This window comes from Euprymna scolopes, chromosome 16, assembly GCF_053919585.1.
Source record: "Euprymna scolopes isolate OS-2025 chromosome 16, ASM5391958v1, whole genome shotgun sequence".
Lineage (NCBI taxonomy): Eukaryota > Metazoa > Mollusca > Cephalopoda > Sepiida > Sepiolidae > Euprymna > Euprymna scolopes.
Genome location: NC_136497.1, coordinates 50,641,512 through 50,661,783, shown reverse-complemented (window position 1 = coordinate 50,661,783; position 20,272 = coordinate 50,641,512). Strand labels below are relative to the sequence as shown.

Here is a 20,272-nt window from a genome sequence, read left to right as displayed (position 1 = left end):
AAAGCAGACATATTTTTTCAGCATTGCCCCAGACAGAACATGGGAACATTTGTGTTTTTGTAATATTTATTCTTTTGGGATTTGGGATTCACAAGAAACAAAATTAGTCAGATTGGTGAGTGTGGGTGTGTCAACATGCACAGGTTTTTGTTTTTTTATAGACTTTTGGTCATAAACTCAAACTAAAAGACACTTTCTTGGCTTTTGGACTAGATTCAAAGTGTAGTATCTATTTTATCCTCGTCAGAGGAGAAAAAAATTATTCTTACTTAGAGAGAATGGAGAGATTGGATGGGAGGGAGAGAATGAATTTGGAAAGGGGAGAGAAGAGATAGTCGTTTTAAAAGAAAAATGTTACACACACTTTAATTTTTGTATTTTATTGTCCATGGCAATAAATAATAAAATATATTAAACAGCAGAACCCGGATAAGGTGGTCGTAGGATATGGTTTTTCAGGTTACGATGTAGAATACAATATTTTTCAGGCCCTGGTTACGGTATTTGCCCCATCTTACAGTTATTTATAATGTTATTTGATTATATACATGTGTATTATATACTGTACCGTATTTTGTTACGAATTTTTAATGCCGTATCCCAGGGTTCTATTGTACTTTTGTTACATTGTTGTGCGACCTATAATTATTTCACCAATAATGGTATTATGTCCATTCACAAAATATAGCTTTCTTTTTAATCATAAAATAGATTAATAGTTTTTTTTATGCTTTTTTTTACATTTAATTTTCTCTGTTGTTTAATATACAACTGCTAAATCAATCAAACTGTCTCTAAATTTATCATATTCATCATGAAAAGTGTCTACTGTATCTTGCAAAATGCAATTTATCATGTATTAACTTTCTTCCAAAACTTTCGTTTCCTATTACTTTGATGATTGACCGACTCTAGAAACACATGTTATCATACTATCTTCTCTTTGGTTTACCTCTTTTTCTGCGTCCTTCCACCTTTCTTCCTAGATATTCAGATCAGCAATCGATTATTAATGGATTACAAACTCAGGCAAGATTGACATAAATAAGATAGATATAATTAAATAACTGATATGTGTCAATAGCAATTTTCTACCTTTTACAATTGTTAATTCTTTCTTTTAAAAGCAAACTAAAAAAAAAAAAAGATAAACAAGCATAGACGTTTCTAAGGATAATGGTTCAACTGATGAAACAAAGACTTGCTCACAATAACTTTTATATCCTTTTTCTTCAAAATTAGATTAAAAATCTTATTCATTGCTTTTCTTTTTTGTAACGATTTAATGTTCATTATTCATGTAGGAGTGCTATAAAACAGATCACATGACTCGAAGGTTCAATAAGCAGTTCTATAAGTGAATGAGCTTTTTTCTTTTGATATCTTTCTGGGTATTTTCATTGTTATACCTTGTTCTTTCTCTAAATTAATTTGTCTTTTTTAATCTCTTGATAGAAGAAAGAAATGTATTATAGAACATTATTCAGTAAGCAACAGAAACAGGAAGATGACAATGGCTAAGTGGTTAATGACACAGACTGACAACTTGAGCATGCCAAGTTCAAATCCAGTTTGTTCTATAGATACTTTCACTTTGGATGTTGGCAGCCTTCACATCGCACTTCCCATAAGTACTTAATGTCTTTCTAGAAAGAATTCTAACTAAAACAAATATGGAGGGAAATGAATACCAACAATAATCATCTAATTCAAAATGAATGAATGATGTTCTACAACAACAGCAGCAAGCAAATGTTGTATAGATATAAGATAAAGTTATATCAATAATAAATAATAATAAAAATTTACTTGCCATTTCTAATGATTGGTGATGCCATAAAACTACAGTAAAATATTCAGCTAAGTATATTCATTATATACTAATAGGGTTATCCAACATTACTTAATGTCACTAAAAACAAAATAGAAGTTCTCTTCTCCTCTTTGCTGTTTTCATCATTCATGTTTCTATCTTTCTTCTCTGTCCATATAGAAAAAAAATGATCAACAGGCCTCTTGAGCACTACTGAAACTACCCAAATAAAATTAAGGTCTCCAGAGCACTACTAAAATAAAATTAAGGCTTCCAGAGCACTACTAAAACTAGCCTTTTTGAGGTTTTTATTACCCCTTCCTCCTTTTGAAAAGAAATAATCGTAAGAGAATGTTAAAAAACAATAAATTAGTCCAAGTTAGCATCTAATAATTTTGAAATGAGCTCACATTTTCTTTCCAAATAAGTACATAAAATTAGAAATACCTAAAAAGCCCCCCCCCCCAACAAAACCTGGCCCAGTTAACCTTCAAAGAATGAATTTTTTTTAAATTTAGATATTATTCAACTGAGGCATCATCACTCAAGAATATATCAACTTTGTATTTATCTTGTGCTCTTTAACTGGACACACACATAACTGTCCTTTAAATTATAGATGATGATGATGATAACTGAAACTTATGCTTGTGCATTTCCATTGATTGATATATTTTTACTTATTGAGCAAGTGTACAATATCTTTTTAGCCTTACCAATGGCATAAATTATCTACTACAAGTATGACAAACATGCAGACCCATTGGAAAAGGAATTACTTCATTGTTCTAATGAACCTTTTCTGTATGTAGAAATAACACTCAAACCACACTCACAAACTTCGATTCAATGCATTTGTAACTTCTTTGGCAATTTCTCAAATGGGCATAACTGCGACAAAAGCTCCCGCATTCATTACAGATCATTTTGAAATTTTATAGATTCTGACAGAATGATGCCAAATTTTTCTCTTAAGTTTCTCATAATGAATACGATTCCTTTCTGCACTGACTTTCTTTACAAAGAACAAATCAAGAGGTCACATCTCCCAGACATTAACCTTGATATTTGTTTCATCAAAATGTTCTTTATAAAGACACATATATATATATATATACACACACACATATACTAGCATGGGTACCTGGCGATGCCCAGGTTGTCATGAAGTTCTGTTTGGAACAAACCTGCTATACTAAGGATATTAATCATTTTCATTGTGGGCAACGTCAATAACCCCACAACAATTTCAAAAATAAAAGAACGGATAAAAACATGTAAATGTAATCGCCTCAAAAAAGAAGTACATGATACCCTTTCCACCAGATATTTTGGCAGAATGGATACAAAGAGAAGCTATTCTCCAGATATTGAGCACTTTTCATTGCTTGCGCATTGGACCCCACCGCCACCAAAATAAATAAAATAAAATAAAAAATAAATGAATCAAAACAATTTTTGTTTCAATAAAAATAGCAGCGAGTGTCAGAGCAACCAAAAAAAAAAAAAAATATAGCCATGTAGGCTGACTCCAACCTGAAATGCAAATAAAGGGAAAACCTAATTTACTAATGACTTTGCCCACTGTAGATATAATGTTTATAAACATTAACGTGTTTGAAAAGTTAAAGAACAAAATAGAACTCTTTTTATTGGCTTGTTTTTGTTTTGTTTTTTGTAAATGCACTTTTTTCAGTGGCTTTTTTTTTTGTAAATAAAAGAAATTTTCGACTTGTTTTTTTTTTTGGGGGGGGGGGCAATTCCTGGAACACTCCAAGATTCTGTTTAGTCATTTCAAGAATAATAAAAACAAACAAATGAGATGTTTTCGTTTATTTGTAAGTGTTTTATTTATTTACTTATTTATTTTAATATTTAAAAATAAAGCAAAACATCTTTCTGTCTACACAAAATTATTTTTTCATGCGAGAAACTTATTGTAATTACCAAATTATTTTATGTAGGGAAAAGTTTATTTTTTATCTTTCGAACTTTGTATTTTTTTTTTTTATAATTAATATTCTGTTATTTATTTTTTTTATATAAAATCATTATATTTCTTCCTGGTCCTGTTCACATATACATATATGCATGTATCTATAGGATCACCACCATATTCGTTTAATCTCCTACTTCAACTATTACTTTTCGTATCTTGTTTCTGATATTTAATTTCAATGTTTACATACTCATTGATTTTAGAATACTATAGTTAGCTAAATTGTTCAATAACATTTTGTGAATAGAGTTATTACTAAGCCTACATTCAATAAAACTAGGAATATATTTTATAATTAATGGGGATGGGCACTGGATTCACACATATTAGGTTTGTATATATATTCTTTTAAATTCATCTCATATGCATTTTTATCAAAGTTGAAACTACAAAGTATGTTATTTTTTGTTTGCTAATACTTGACTAACTTTTTGCATCATACAAGAATGCTCAATACCGAAGTAGGGAAAAAATATACTTTTTATTTGTTTTACCTAAGCATTTATATGTCGCTACACATTCACAAGCAGGTTTCGGTCAGCCATTTACAAGAAACTAAACCTTTTCAGGCGATGTTGCATATAGAAAAGTAGATTCTGGATTCTATTTTTATATAAGCAGCATCACCTGAAGAGATTTCTAGTTACTTGTAACTGGCTGACCGAAACATGCTTATGAATGTGTAGTGACATAAATGCTTCTGTAAAACAATTATATATATATATATATATATATATATATATATATATTTTTTTTTTTTTATTACATTTTCACCCCAAACAACAAGGCACATTGCCACTTTAGTGTAGGAGGCTACTATCAGGGACATAAGCTACTCTGGTACTATGTAGGGAGTTGGGCAGTAAGACGTCGGTTCATGTTACACTTGAACTTCTGCATGTCAGTACAGTTAGGGAAGCAGGGACCCAGAAGGGAATTCCAAAGTCTAGCAGTTCTGAGGAAGAAACAACTGGAATAAAAAGCTCCTACATCTAGGGATCTCCACTATGTAGGGGTGGGATTTAGCTGCTTGTCGGGTTTGTCGAAGGTATTTACGTTGTGGGGGCACAAGTTCTTGCAGTTCGTCAGAGCATTCACCATTAAAATACTTGTAGAACAGGGAAAGGGATGCAACATTTCGTCGGTGGGACAGAGGCTGAAGATTATATGACAGTTCAGGACCTATCAGGTTGGAGACTCTCTTTTGAAACTTGTCTAGGAGCAAGAGACTAGTAGTAGACGCACCAGCCCAGATGTGACAACAATACTCCATACATGATGTTACAGAGTCTTAGCTTTGTACGACAGCTAAGTCTCTCTCTCGGTTCAAAATGCAACAAGCAAGAGCAAGATAGCCAGCAACAAATTAAACTGCAGACCAGCTTAATGCGGGTACTGATCTTCCGCTTTATGGTTTTTTAAATCAGAGATTTGCTTCTCCTAGAAAGGTTGCCTTCACCACGGCTTACGGGGAGCCCTCTCCACCCCAATACACCAACTAGCACCGTGTATATTTGTGTGTGTGTATATATACACACACACAAATATACACGGTGCTAGTTGGCCATTGACCCAGAAAAAGAGTTCATTCGCCTATATATATATATATATATATATATATATATATATATATATATATACACACGATGATTGCTGCATCTTTTCATATGATCGCTGTCACATTAAGTTCTCTCCATCTTGTTGTCCATACCATCTCAGATGACTCTGCAGTCCTGCCACAGATTTGCACATCTTGAAGCAGATGTGACATACAAATTGAGCAATTTTCGGCTGAGTTAACTTCCTCTGGAGGCTGAAGAGTATTCTATGAACAATAATATGTCTTCTCACACCAGTAGTAGACTTGCAAACCCTGCTGGATATCAAACAGATCATTTGGTTTGGACTAATGAGCACAAAGTTAACCTGAACAGGAGTTTTGTGTGACTTGAGGTGGTTGATGTAGCCAGCTTTTGACAGAAGCACACATTCACAAGTGCTGCATTTTCAGCCCTGTGTGTTATGGTTAAAACCATCAAACCTTTGCGAAACTCTTGCTTCAGATTGCTGTGGGACTGTTTTCTTATCTCTAGATCATCACAACTTTCACGTACAAGCTTTCGCCACTTCAGCCTTGGCAGAGTAAATTCTTCCAAAGTGTCGATGGTCTGTAGTCTGTCTAAAACAAAGATGATGTTCACTCCTGCATTGGGCCAGTCATATGCAGAACCGAACATCATGGTTTGTAGTGCTAGGCTAAGGGTAATCAATTCGTTTGTCTACCTTGGTAGTTCACTGTGAAGGGATGGCTCTATTGATACTGAAATCCACAGACGAATTCAGAATGCTGCTGTAGCTTTTGAAAAATTAAAGTATGGTGTGACCGTGGCATCCTAGACAGGACAAAAATCTGCGTTTACAAGACGTGTGTGCTAATCACACTGTTGTATTCATCAGAGACATGGACACTGTATCAAAGCCACATTAAATGGCTTGAACGATTTCACCAAAAATGCTTGAGACGTATCTTAAACATCAAGTGGCAAGCACAAGTACTCGACACTGAGGTCCTTATGAGAGCTTGTTGCTCTAGTATTGAAACTCTTGTAATCAGATCTCACATGCATTGGGTGGGCTATGTGGTTCGAATGAAAGATTGTAGGCTGCCAAAACAAATTTTTTATGGAGAGCTGGAAAGTGGCAAGCATCCTCAACATAAACCTAAGAAGAGGTTCAGGGACTGTACAAAGAACAATTTGAAAGTCCTACAAATCAACATCAAAACACACACATACATACATACATAAAATGTATACAATGTACATTTTTAACAATTTAAATTATTTTGAAATCATATTCAGAATAAAATATATACTCAAGAGTATATAAAAATTATTTATAGCTGTTTCAAGAATATTTACTTTTACTCATACAATGCAATATAAAAATTGTTGCTACAGTAACTCTCTACTCTTTTTTTTTTAAATTTTTCTGATCAGTTTGTTCAAGCTGGGGATGTAGCATCCTACTAAATACTAAACATTCACTGGTAACTCAAATATTCCAACAGAGAGATCTTTTTAAGATTCTGACTCACCCTTTAAGTGCATTTGTCTGAATCTCTTTTGCACTTAGTTCACTGAGTATTTTTTTTTTTTTAAGTTCTTTTTCATGAATTCAGTTGCTCCTATAGTAACTAGAATGACAGCGATCTTCTTAAGATTTCAGTTTCTTTTCATGTCGTACATAAGATCTGGATATTTCGTTATCTTTTCCTTCCAGCTCTGTTTAACCCATATTTCGTATGTGCCTAAATAAATGTTGTTTTTTTTTTGGGGGGGGGCAATACAAAATATAGTTCTGAAGAAAGTCACTGTTTGAACAATATTTATATCACATTGTATGACTAAAATTAAATATCAACTTGAAACAGAGGGCGTGATTACAAAATCCGAAAATTAGGAGCAAAGTTGCTATTACCTTTTATCCTTTTATTACGCCATCTTTGAATTATGATCAAGGTATACTGTCTGTTCAGTTCTCAATCATAAGATAAATTCAAATTCTTTATTTATATCAATCGTTTTATTTATGAAGCTCGATGTATGTTAAATTTAACTACAGAGCATAAACGAATAGATGACAAAACAGCTATGTTCCAGATTCCAAGGCGCTATTCATCTTACCATTTATTTCTTTCAACATGTAAAAACGTCCACTTTTTTACAGCACCTATTTCATAGTGCAGAAACAATAATATTATTATGATGTCAATTTTGAATATTTTCTGCGCAGCTTCATCAGAAAAATAGAAACTTTTTCATTTTTAAAAGAAACGAAAAAGAATTGAACATGATCAGATAAAGCCAAAAAACATCTGAAGAATAATTGTATTGTATGTCATGATATTAAAGCTATCACATGTTTAATTGCATAGGAGAGCTATTCACACCTTATTTTACATTTTAATACAACATAATATACAAAATAATTCCTTATAACTTAATATTTTTAATGGTTCATGTTCTAGTTAATGGTGAAGGTTATGAACTCAAGATAGCATTCTTCTCGATTTGTTTATAAAAATGGCAACTATATTTTTTTGTGCAAAGTTTTCATTTCAGCATTTCAACGTGTACAATGAAAATTAACTTAGTGTTTTGAATGTTTTTTTTCATTTTTTTTTTTAACTAAAGTATGGTAAATAAAAAATAAGCTGTTTGAGAGTAATGCTAAAACAAATTTCATTCTAAAATAATTTACGTGATTGAAATAGGAATTAACTCAGAATATCATCTGTCATTAACAATGTGGATCAAGATGGATGAGAAACAAAACGGCAACCACTGAAAACCATAACAGAATATATTTGATAATAAAAGTCTTAATATCATAAAAACTACATGTTGGTGACAATTTTAAATGTGAAACAGATCCAAATACATCTAAAAATCCAATTTCTGAAAGATGAGCATGACACTTTAACCGCAAGTTTTTTACAATATCATGCTTATTCATTTTCTTTTTCTAGTTAATTTTTGGTTTTAGAGTAGTATAATATCTCGACTATTTCTCCTAATTTTCATCCAAATTTTGGGTAAAATGGATTGTTATTCTTAAATTGAAATAAAATTCTAATTTACATATTTTTAATAAATATAAATTATATATTTGTCATTTACAGCCAACTTTTTGCATGCATTAAATTAATAATAATAATAATGATGAAGTTGATAATTTGAAATTATTGACCTCTTCATGATTATTTTATTTTTATTGGAGCTTGTTAAAAATTGTGGGCATGTGTAAAAGAATGTTCAAAGTTTTTTTTGTATTACATGTACAATGTACGTACATAAAGGTATTGTTGATTTAAAAAATAAAAAAAGCAATAGAAATAATGTGGTTGCCAGTGATTTAAAACATTGAATCAAAGTTAGATTTTCAAGATTTTGAAATGTAACTTAGAATTTCATTTCAAGACCATGAAAGAACTATAATGAAAGACAATTTAAAACCAACAATCAATATGCAGCCAATCTTTGGATGAAAATCAAGTGAAATGATTGATATCAATGGTTCTTTATACTGTCAATTGAACCCATTTTCCTCTTCACTGCAATCTTTTTTTTAAAGATGTCAGCAATTATACAAAGTAAACATGGTATAAATGAATAAATGACATTATTTTACTGAAAGTTGGAGTAGGATGACGGTTGCTAATGACATAAAATTGACAACCTGAATGTGTGAAGCTCAAATCCAGCTTGTTCCACAGAAATACTTTCACTTATGATGTTGGCAACCTTCACATGGTCCCTACCACAAGTACCTGATGTCTTTTTAGGATAATTCTAATTAGAAATATAGCGGGAAAACCAGTGCCTACAATAGAATACTCTACTGAAAATGAGTACTAGTAGTAGTTGTAACATCAAGTACTCTACTGTAACTGAAGTGTCTGGTTTGAAATCCGATATGGAAAATGTAAAAAATGTGGAATTGTGGACAATCTCATCTGATCGATTTGTTGTAAATTATACTTAAAGTAATTTTTTAATGAACGCTTACTTTATCGTTACTTTACTTAAAGTAAAGGCCCTTGTTCCAAGAGAAGTAATAGATCGATTTTTAAATATGTTCTTTAAAGCAAAAACAATATTACTTACTGAATTGTTATATCGAAAATAGCAATATATCCAAAAATTATCAAAATTCATCTAGTAGAACAATTGCTATTGTGTTTTTAGTAAAAAGGGCTTTTGATATCACCTACACACCAACGCCATTATGATGTAATCTAAAATATGCTTTCTGAATTTTTTTTTTTTTTTTTTTTTTATTATTACATTTTCACCCCAAACAAGGCACATTGCCACTTTGGTGTAGGGGGCTACTATCAGGGTCAGCAACTACTGGGGCACTATGTAGGGATTTGGGCAGCAAGATGTCAGTTCACGTTGCACTTGAACTTTTGCATGTCAGTACAGTTAGGGAAGCAGGATCCTGGAATGGAATTCCAGAGTCTAGCAGTTCTGGGGAAGAAACTACTGGAGTAGAAAGATCTTTTACATCTAGGGATCTCTACTGTGTGGGGGTGGGATTTAGCTGCCTACCGGGTTTGTCGAGGGTGTCTGCGTCGTGGGGGCACAAGTTCTTGCAGTTCGTCAGAACATTCACCATTAAAATACTTGTAGAACAAGCAGAGGGATGCAACGTTTCGTCGATGGGACAGAGGCTGAAGCTTAGATGACAGTTCAGGGCCTATCAGATTGGCGACTCTTTTTTGAACCTTGTCTAGGAGCGAGAGACTAGTAGTAGACGCACCAGCCCAGATGTGACAACAATACTCCATACATGGGCGAATGGTGGCCTTATAGAGATACAGGATACTTTCAGGTGTCAGTAGTTTTCTAGCACGGTAGAGAGAGCCTACCTTTTTCGCAGCGGCCCTGGCAATATTTTCAATATAATTGTTCCAGCTCATGTTTCCTGTGAACGTTAGGCCAAGCAGTTTGAAAGATGTACTCTCAGACAGGGAGTCACTGGCCATTGCTATTAGTGGCAGAGAAGGTTTCTTGTAATTATTGAAGGAAACCAGTTTAGTCTTGGCAGCATTGAATGTGACCATCCATTTATGTCCCTATTCCACTACAGATTGGAGGTCATCCTCTAGTGTTTTTGCCATTTCTTTAGATATGTGTTCATTTGTTTTCCTGTCATGCCTGTTATAGAGTGTAGTGTCATCAGCATATATACCCATCTCAGAGGCAGTTTTGTCGGGGAGGTCATTAATAAATATCAATATTAAATATTAATAAATAGTTATGTCCCATTTCTACAATCTTCACTGTCTACTCTAAATCATCTATGAAAAATGCAATTTCCCCAATTTTCCGTAAAACTTACTTTTAACTATAAATAACTTTCTATTCGATGAACTTTCATGGATGGTCGCATTCAATGCTGCCAAGACTAAGCTCCTTTCCTTTAATAACTACAATAAACCTTCTCAACAACTAATAGCCATGGCTAATGATACATTACCTGAAAGTACTTTGTTCAAACTCCTCAGCTTAATGTTCATGGGGAACATGAATTAAAACAGATACATTGAGTGCACTGCCAAGACTGCTGCAAAGAAGGTGGGCTCTCTACCTACTAGAAAGTTACTTACGCCTGAGAGTATCCTGTACCATTACAAGGCCACTATTCGCTCATGTATGGAGTATTATTGCCACATTCAGGCTGGTGCATCTGCTACTAGTCTCTCCCTCTTAGACAGGGTTCAAAAGAGAGTCGCCAACTTAATAGGTCCCGCACTATCAGCTAAGCTTCAACTGCTGTCCCATCAACAAAATGTTGCATTCCTCTGCTTGTTTTACAAGCATTTTAATGATAGATGCTCCGACGAACTACTAGCCCTTGTACCCTCTTGATGTAAATACCTCTGACAAACAGCAAAGTCCCACCCCTACAAAGTGGAGATCCCTAGATGTAAGAAAGCCTTCTACTCTAATATTTTTTTCAGAGTTCCTGTTTCCCTGACTGTACTGACATGCAGAAGTGTAATGCAAACAGATATCTGCTCAGCTCTAAACATAATACCCCTACAAATTATGTCCCAGATAGTTGCATCCTACATCAAAGTAGCCACTGTGCTTTGTTTAGGATGAGAATGCAATAAATAAAAATATAAGTATTTATGGTTTTAGAAAAGGTCGATTTGGCTTTTATGTTACAATTTCTAAAGCGAAGGTCAAATAATCTATCATCAGCTGTCAACACAAACACATAAAAAACAAAAACATTACCATATATTTTTTGCTTATTTACTGTCTTTCCCACTGCAACAAAGTTAGACACAAGGCCAATTAAAAAAAAACAAACATTGTGATCAGATATTCCATTTTTTATAATAGCTTTTGATCATTATATTATACAGTAATGTTTTAAGGATCGTTAATAGTAATTTTTGATGACATTTCCTGATATTCAGTAATAAATCGATCCCACACACTAGAAATAGGCAGTAATGCTTGGGAAGATAGCCTACTGAAAATGAATAGAACAAATGCCCCATTGATATATGACCGAGAGTCTGAATCAGGTAAATTTGAGAGAAGATTCTTCATCATCATTATCATCTTCGGTTTAATGTCTATTTTACATTATGTTCGCATAATCACGTTGACACACTGATTCCCGTTAGATCACCGAAGTTAAGCGATGCTGAGCCTGGCTAATACTAAAATTGATGACCATTTGGTAATACCAGATGTTGTATGTGCTCGGAGCTTAGAGAAGGATGGGTGCCGTTAGGCTATTCTTACCCAAGACACGCTGCATGAAATAATGCAGATGCAGTGTCCCCCACAACCCCCGAGGATTAAGGAACACGTCCATGGATTGGATGGCTTTTAGAAATCCATTTGCAAACTAACTTATTTTTTATTGGGTTTTTATTTATCCCTGATGTCCATTTTATTAGTTCTTAAGTTTTTCTTAGTCTTTCCTTTGTGAACTGAACATGCTACCTCAACTTTTTTACATCTACTAACACAAGAACTCATGAAGATTCTTTCAATGTGACCATACCATCAAAGTCTCCTGTTCTGCACACATATCTCCATACTGTCCAAATTTAATCTTCCTCTAAGGTATTCAGAAGCAAACCTGACTTTAAAACTCACATTACACATCCATTGTATTATTCTCATATCATTTCTATTCATGCAATGCATGTCCTCAACCATTACTAGCTAAAGTGATAATTGTTAGTATTTAGTAAGAAAGCAGAGTGAAATGATAGAGTAAGTGTGATAGTGACTTTATTCAGAAGAGCGTCAGTCAGGCCGATAATGGTTACATCCAGTCCCAGGCAAACAAAGGTGAATATTATCTGCAATGTTATAACACCCCCCCCCCCTATTTTGTTGTCTGTGTGCATTTGTTGTAGGTTTTGTCTTTGATTTATAGTGTGCTATGGTTTATGGGATAAGACATCTTTATACTGCCAAGGTGTTCTTAAAGATCTATCCAATTTAGTTTGGAGTGGGCCATATTTGTTTTTATCTAGTGTAGGTCTGTTGATGTTGAGTTTGGTGATTTTGTCACCAACATTTATTTCCTTTGGTTTATTTGTATTCTGTATGGTGTTAGTTTCCGAGATATCAAAGTTAACTGCTTTTTATCACTTGAATTATTATTGCACACAAACTGGGTGCAATTGTGGTGTTTCTATGTAGCTTCTTGGTCCTTCGTTATTCTCGATGATAGTTCTAAGGTGCTATGTGTTGTTGAGTTTATCTACTGGGTATAATGGTGGTAATTTTCTGGTTCTGCTATAGTTGTCATGATGGGTTTTCATATGTCTCATTTGATGTTGCTGTATTTGGTTTATGTGTGAATGATTTGTATCCAAATACAACTTGTTCACCATCTTGGATCAGTACCACTTTCAGGCCTTTCTGCAAACCATCCACCTTCAGCCATGTAGGTTTAGTCTGATCGTAGTATGAAAATATGTGTCATTGGAAATCATTTCCTTAAGCTGGTTGTAGCAGTTTTGGTGATCAGGGGACAAAATTCAAGGTGATTGGGACTTAAGACCACGCAATATGTAAGCCTTTTTCAACAAAGTTCAGAATATATTTAGCATACCTAGAAAACATAGTTCCTCTTCATTTTGTGGGTTTGGCATTTTCTTAATGTCGCACACCTTATCCAGGTTTAGTTTAATTCCAGTATGAGTGCATATGTTTCTAAAAAGAAATATACAGAGCTGCTTTATGAAACATTTCTTGCTGTTAAATACAAGTTCAGTCTCAGGTGATTGGGTCATGTGATTATGCAAATTTTTGTTATGGTCATCATTGTTTTGGACAAATATGCCTACATCATCAGCAATGCTGCCACACCATCTAGGATTTGGTCCATTTTTGTTTGGAAGATATCTTATGAGACATTGAGACCAAACAGTAGACACTTTCAACATACTTGTCCAAATGGCATCCTACAGATTGTCAACTGTTGTAATTCTCTGTCCAAATGGACTCACTAGTATCTCACATTGGCATGAAGTTTACTGAACACTGTAAAAACAAAGGCTGGGTTCAGTTCTTCCACTGTCAGTATTTTGTGTAGAAATCTCTTGAGATTGGCGTTGAGTTTCTGTGGGTTTATGTATATTCAGAGAGATCCATTTTTCTTTATGCTGTATGCCAAACTGGAGCACATCTTCCTCAAGGAGTCTCCTCCAGTTTGTCTTTTAGGTGCAATCTAATTGCATCTAACTCCCTTTCCAACATTAAAATCACTAATCATCACTTTATCTTGATAATATTCACTTTCAGACCTTTTTATTCTATAGTATTCCTCCAAGTCTTATGTAGATCATCCATTGTTTTACAGTAGGTGCAGTCAAAAAAATGGAAGAAAAACCAAGTTGTTATTTTTTTTTTTTTAAACAAATTGAAATCTAATAAAATCCATTACTCTTGAGCAACTTTTTTTTCCAGGAAGATAAAAGCCTGAACTTTATATGAAAAGCAGAATAATATAAAACTTTTTTTTATTATTTTTAATAGAATTTAAAATTTAAAAAAAAATAACACCATTCACCACCATGTTTGTCTCGATGGATAACACATTTAAATATTTTTAAAAAGTTTTTGAATCATTTTTTTTTTGTCTAAAGATTTAGGATGATTTACTATAAGAATATGAAAAAATATTATAGCATAAGTACCTGAATTTCAAATAATTCCATTTTTTATCTCACTCTATGGTGAAATTAAAAAATCCAAAATTGAATGATAGTTTGGAAGAAACTATGGTAGCATTTACTTGACTAAATGAAGTTCATTTAGTCCTGTAAATTTTCATGCATTTTTAACTTTTGTTTTGATGATTACATAAAGAATCAACTTTATAAAAATTTAATTCTTTTTCCATAAGCGATATATATATATATATATATATATATATATTCTTCAGAATAATTTTTTATTTAACAATCAGTTGGTATGGAAACCTGTGATTATAAGATTTACAAAATATTACTGGCGGTAACATTCTATAAGTTATCCCATCAAAACTCAACCACTGCATTTCAATAAGGGTTTTTTGAAATTCATTGAATCACAATTTAATATATTTGTTGCCTACACAACCCCCGAAGTTAAGCAATGATGAAGCTGCCCAGTACCAGATGGGTGACTATTTTGGGAATCCTAGGTGTCATATATGTTAAAGACAACTAGGCTGTTCTTGGCCTTCGGGCCAGGAGCGGAAAAAGAAGTAATCAGTTCTGGTCAATGTTGGGGCAACCCTTCATATTGGACAATTACTTTTTAAGTCAATTAGTTTGGTCAATGTGGGGGAAACCCTTCATATCAGACGATTGCTAATTTTGGACCCTGCCAGAGTGTCCCCTTGGGAGAGCTGCTTTTTCCTCCCCACACTAAAAAACGGCCTTGTGCCTAATTTGCTCAGTGGGGAAGGAAATAAATAAACAACTCTTGCATCTAGTATCATGCTTGGTTGTCTTGATCCTGTCTTGCCATTAGGACCAGGTGTTTCTAGACGAGAGTGTGGTAAATGCAAGTCCCCCACACTTTAAACTAAGTCAAGCGCAAGTCATAGCAAAAATGAACAGAGAGAGATAAAAACTGCTTGTAAATACGAACAATTGTTTGTAGGCCTTATGGTCAGTCTACCATAGGTGAGATAAGATCACATAACGACAAATTGCTGAAATAAATTATTCTACTTTTAGGAAAATTGGCAGTTAGTTATCGATTTTTTTTCTTTTGGTATCGATTCTTCAAAACATTTCCTATTTAATGATATATCAGCAATATTGGGGTCACTAAAAGAAAATTATTAATTTGTTTTTCAAAGATTTAAAAGTAGTGTTTTTCGTAAAAATAATGAATATATATATATATATATATATATATATGTCATCCACACATAGTACTGTTTCGCTGTTTCACAGTTCATCAGTGCGGCTAGACAGGCAACTGTCTCAAGCCAGGATCGAAACCCAGCCGCCCAAATGACAGTCAAGGCTTCTCACCATTGTGCTATACGGCTGCTGCTGTGTGCGTAATGAATTAACGATGTTTTTGACAATATATTTTGCTAATCTGAAAGAATAATTATTAGAAACATATTCAACGAATTTCACACTTCAAAATACAAAAGATGATAAATTAAACACATTCAAAATTCGGATTTTCAACCATAAAATCTTATACGTGGTGCACAGTTGGTTTTCTTTTTTGTTTGTTTTATTTAGAATCCTCACTTTCCCCACAATACATAAAATATATAAACTATCTCAAGATGAGCACAGTAGTCCAAAGATTCCAAATAATACGAAAAAATTCCAGTTTTATAATTTTAAAAGGAACAAAATATAAGGTACTTGTGTTACCGTGCTGAAATAATAATGTTATTATTAAAAAAAAAAATAAAATAAAAAAGCCATTCTTAACATGACGAGGGGAGGGGGTTTTACCATTATTCTGTACTTTCCCTTAACAATTTAATAAAAAGATATCGTAAAACTTGAATTTAACTTGAAAAATAGCACGGTAACATAAGTGCATAAACACCAAATATAAATAATGTAATAATTTTTGGCTAGGTATGCATATTCAATAAAGTTTAAAAAAAAAAACAAAAAAAAATTTCTTTTTACTACAAAGTTTTCGGGCTGTTAAATAATAATAAAAAAGGTAGAATCTCATTTTTCTTTGTAGGTGAGTTAGTATCGTATTCAAGGTTACAATCATTTTTTTTTCATATTGCCAACCGAACCTAGGGTTAGTAGTAGACTTAAAGTTAAGGAAGGCTATGTGTATTTTAAGACGTTTAATCAGGAACGTTAACTATTATAAGTATGAATAAGCATAGGGTGTACGTACGGCTCCACAGTGATGAAAAAGTAATATTTTTTTTTTAAATGCTATTTTTTTCAGCATAAAAAATGCCCAAGATTTGATATCCTCTTCTCTAAATACACACCTACCCTCACACAATTTAACTTCCTTTTAATCTGGTCCGGAAGTGCCGTCTGGTGGTCCCAAAATGAGCGATGATTTTACGTTAAATTTATATACGAAACTGATCCCCATTTTAAAAATAATATATGACAAATTTGTCTAAAGAAAAGAAAATAGTGTTTTCGTTTTTCATCTCAACTAGAAAATAAAAAACAAAACAAAAAAAAAAAAAACGAATGATTATGAGAAATGTCAGTCATTAATGTTTTAGTCAGAATCTACCCTTTCGTTTGGTATTAGCATCTTTGCTATGAATCGAATAAATGAGACCAAAGATCAAATAAAAGAAAAAAATATTTTATCATAAAAACAATTTAATTAAGAAATAAAACCCACCAGAATGCATTTCGACTTCTTCGTAAACAAGGCAGCCATTTTAATCTTTTGTTAATAATTGAATGAATGAATGAATGAATTACTTAATCACGCTTAAAAAAAACAAAAAAACATTAAGAAATATTTATACTCTCAAATAAAAAGTGATTTCTGGCTTCAAAATTTGTATTTATTGAAAGTTTTCAAACCAATTTACATTCAACAATTTTATAAATAGACATTAAAACATTATCTTAAACAAAATTAGTTATAGTTTTTAACAATGTGGTTCAATTAATAATTTAATGATCAAACGATACCGTAATAATTAAATTTAATTTTCAAAATCATTAAAAAAATATGGTACTTCTGCGGTTTACGGACCGTGCTGAAATAATAACGTTATTATTAAAACCCCCATTATTAACATCGGGACTGGACTTTGATAACTAATATACACTTTTTCGCCTAATAATTTATTATAATAAACAAAAGATACCGTAAAAACTGAAGTTAAATTGAAATCCGGTCTAAAAAATAGCACGGTCTGTAAACTGCAGAAGTACCGAATAATAATAATAATAATTTGATTTTTATAAAATACATATTTAAAAATAAAGAAACAAAAATGAAAGTAAAAAGACTCAGGCACCGCTGGGCGCTGGTCGCTGCTGGGTGGATATAAGTCGTGTATAAATAAGACAATGTATGTAAATATATACGTTACCTGCTATCGAGATGTTTATAAATAATTTCTTCAATTTAAAACCGAAACACAATCTTATCGAGGCCAGAAGGTGTTAATCAAACTGTTGTTGAGAGTTTGTTGATTTGTAATATTTCTTTTTATTGAATTTGAACGTTTTTGTTTTTTTGTTTTTTTTTTAGTCGAGTAAAGCAAATAACGACAGCAGACAATCACTGTAGGACCGCACAAACTGATCGTAGAAGTCTTAATGAAATTAATTTTTTTTTTTAACAAAACTTGATATTCAGAATTAGAATATTAAATTAAAAATAATTAATTGTAGCGTGCAAAAAAAAAAAAAAATAACAATTATTCAAACAATAAAATTAATTAAAGAATACATCTCGCATTATCCCACACAAATTTAAAAATAAAAATTATCTCCCTTGATTGTTTACCTAACTTGCTCATTTTTTCTTAATTAGGTATGTTTCTGTTAGATCCTAAGATGTCATCCTCCCAGGTATTACCGTAAAGGATGGGGGTAGGGGGGTTATTAATTATCTAGAAAAAATTTAATAATGAGTCATCACTTAACAAAGTCAAAAGCTATTCGAGGATCCTTTCCAACACCCTGGAAAACCTCATCAGTATGCCCTGTATTTAAGAACTCGATAAGTCATCTCCCTCTCAGTACAGACCAATAAGTCTCTTGTGTGTCATGAGTAAATTGCTGGAATCCATATTAAATAAAGAAGTAGTCAACCACCTCAGCAGAAATAACCTCCTTAGTGACATGCAATATGGTTTCCGTTCTGCTAGATCTACAGCTGATGTGCTAACGGTTATATCACACAGGATTAATGAATCTTTCGACAAAGGCTTCCTCTCTAGGGATATTGCTCTTGACATATCAAAGGCTTCGATAAGGTATGGCATAAGGGCCTACTTCACAAGATTTCCAGCTACGGTATAACTGGAAATGTTTTCTCACTTATTAAATCGTTTCTCTCTGATAGGCTCATAAGAGTAGTGGTTGATGGGCAGAAATCAGGGTCCATCCTGGGCCCAATTCTCTCCCTGATCTCCCAAAACACATACTTAAATCATTCGTTAACATCTATGTTGATGACACAACCATCTATGGCAACACATTAAAAGCCGTAAATGACAAAGCTCTCTCTGATTCCCTCTCCTCTGATCTTGAGCGCATGGTACAATGGGGGAAGAGGTGGCTGGTTACTTTTAATGCATCTAAAACTAAGCTCCTATCTTTACATCATCAACACTCTGATCCACATCTAGCATCAATTGAAATGGGTGGCTCTTGTCTTCGGGAGGCTTCATGTTTTGACAAGCTCCTAGGTTTGACCATTACTCCTGATCTGAAATGGAACACGTATATCAAGTCTGTTGCCCGGGCCGCTGGGAAAATGGTGGGATCCTTCTACCGCTCCAGAAGATATCTCACTGCTGATGCAATTCTCTATCTATATAAAAGCCAAGTTCGTCCAAGGATGGAGTACTGCTGCCACATCTGGGCAGGAGCTGCTAAAAACAGCCTATCCTGCCTTGACAAAGTACAAAATAAACTTCATGGACTAGTGGGGGATGCCCTTTTCTCTTCCCTGCAACCTCTCTCCCACAGAAGAGACATTGCGAGCCTGTCTTTGTTTTATCATTATTTCCATGGCAAGTGCTCATCCGAGCTTCAATCTCTGGTCCCCCCTTGCCAATTTTTCATGATAAACACCTGTCTAGCTAAAATCACTAGCAGCAATTTCCTCCACTCTTTATCTGTGCCCAAATCAAAGCGTATATTCCATGAACAAAGCTTCTTTCTGAGAAGTGCATGCTTGTAGAATTCTCTTCCGTTTGCCTGTTTCCCACCTGACTACAACTTGGATGTTTTCAAGTCCAACATAAACAAATTCCTGATTAATCGCCCCCTTAAGTAAGACACTTGATCAAATCTCCAATACCAACTATTACTACGATATTATCCCCTTGATTACTGTACACACAATAACACTTATCCCCAAATGGCTTCCGGGCCTTGATAAGAGGTGATCATCATGTAAAAAAAAAAAAAAGAAAGGATAAGAGTTAATTAGATGGATAAATTCTCAGGTTAATGATGAAGAATATTATGAGAAGAATGAAAACGATGAATTAAATACACAAAAGTTAACTACTTATGATGACGGTTTATGACAAGTATTTGTTGACATAAGATGTGAAGGCCGCCATGTTCTAGTTTAGCAAGAAAGAACAGACAAACACAGGATGAACTTTTAACTGATTATTATACAATCATTTCATTTAGCTTAAAAATTGAAAGAAAGTTATCGCCAGTTAATGACGAAAGATTATAAGAGAGAGAA

At 33.3% G+C, this 20,272-nt stretch overlaps 1 protein-coding gene across 3 annotated transcripts in view; it reads right to left on the bottom strand.

Annotated features, from left to right (window-relative positions):
- Positions 1 to 20,272, bottom strand: part of LOC145295940 (myotubularin-related protein 9-like) — a 165,990-nt gene that overhangs the window by 76,816 nt on the left and 68,902 nt on the right. The window contains exon 1 of one of the 3 annotated variants that reach the window (XM_080141820.1): positions 17,928 to 18,155. The exons of 1 other annotated variant lie outside the window; for it this stretch is intronic. The gene's annotated coding sequence lies outside the window, so the exon portion shown is untranslated. Of the gene's footprint in view, positions 1 to 16,747; positions 16,866 to 17,927; positions 18,156 to 20,272 lie in introns of those variants that run through there. One more of the 3 variants, XM_080141821.1, reaches the window with a different exon arrangement.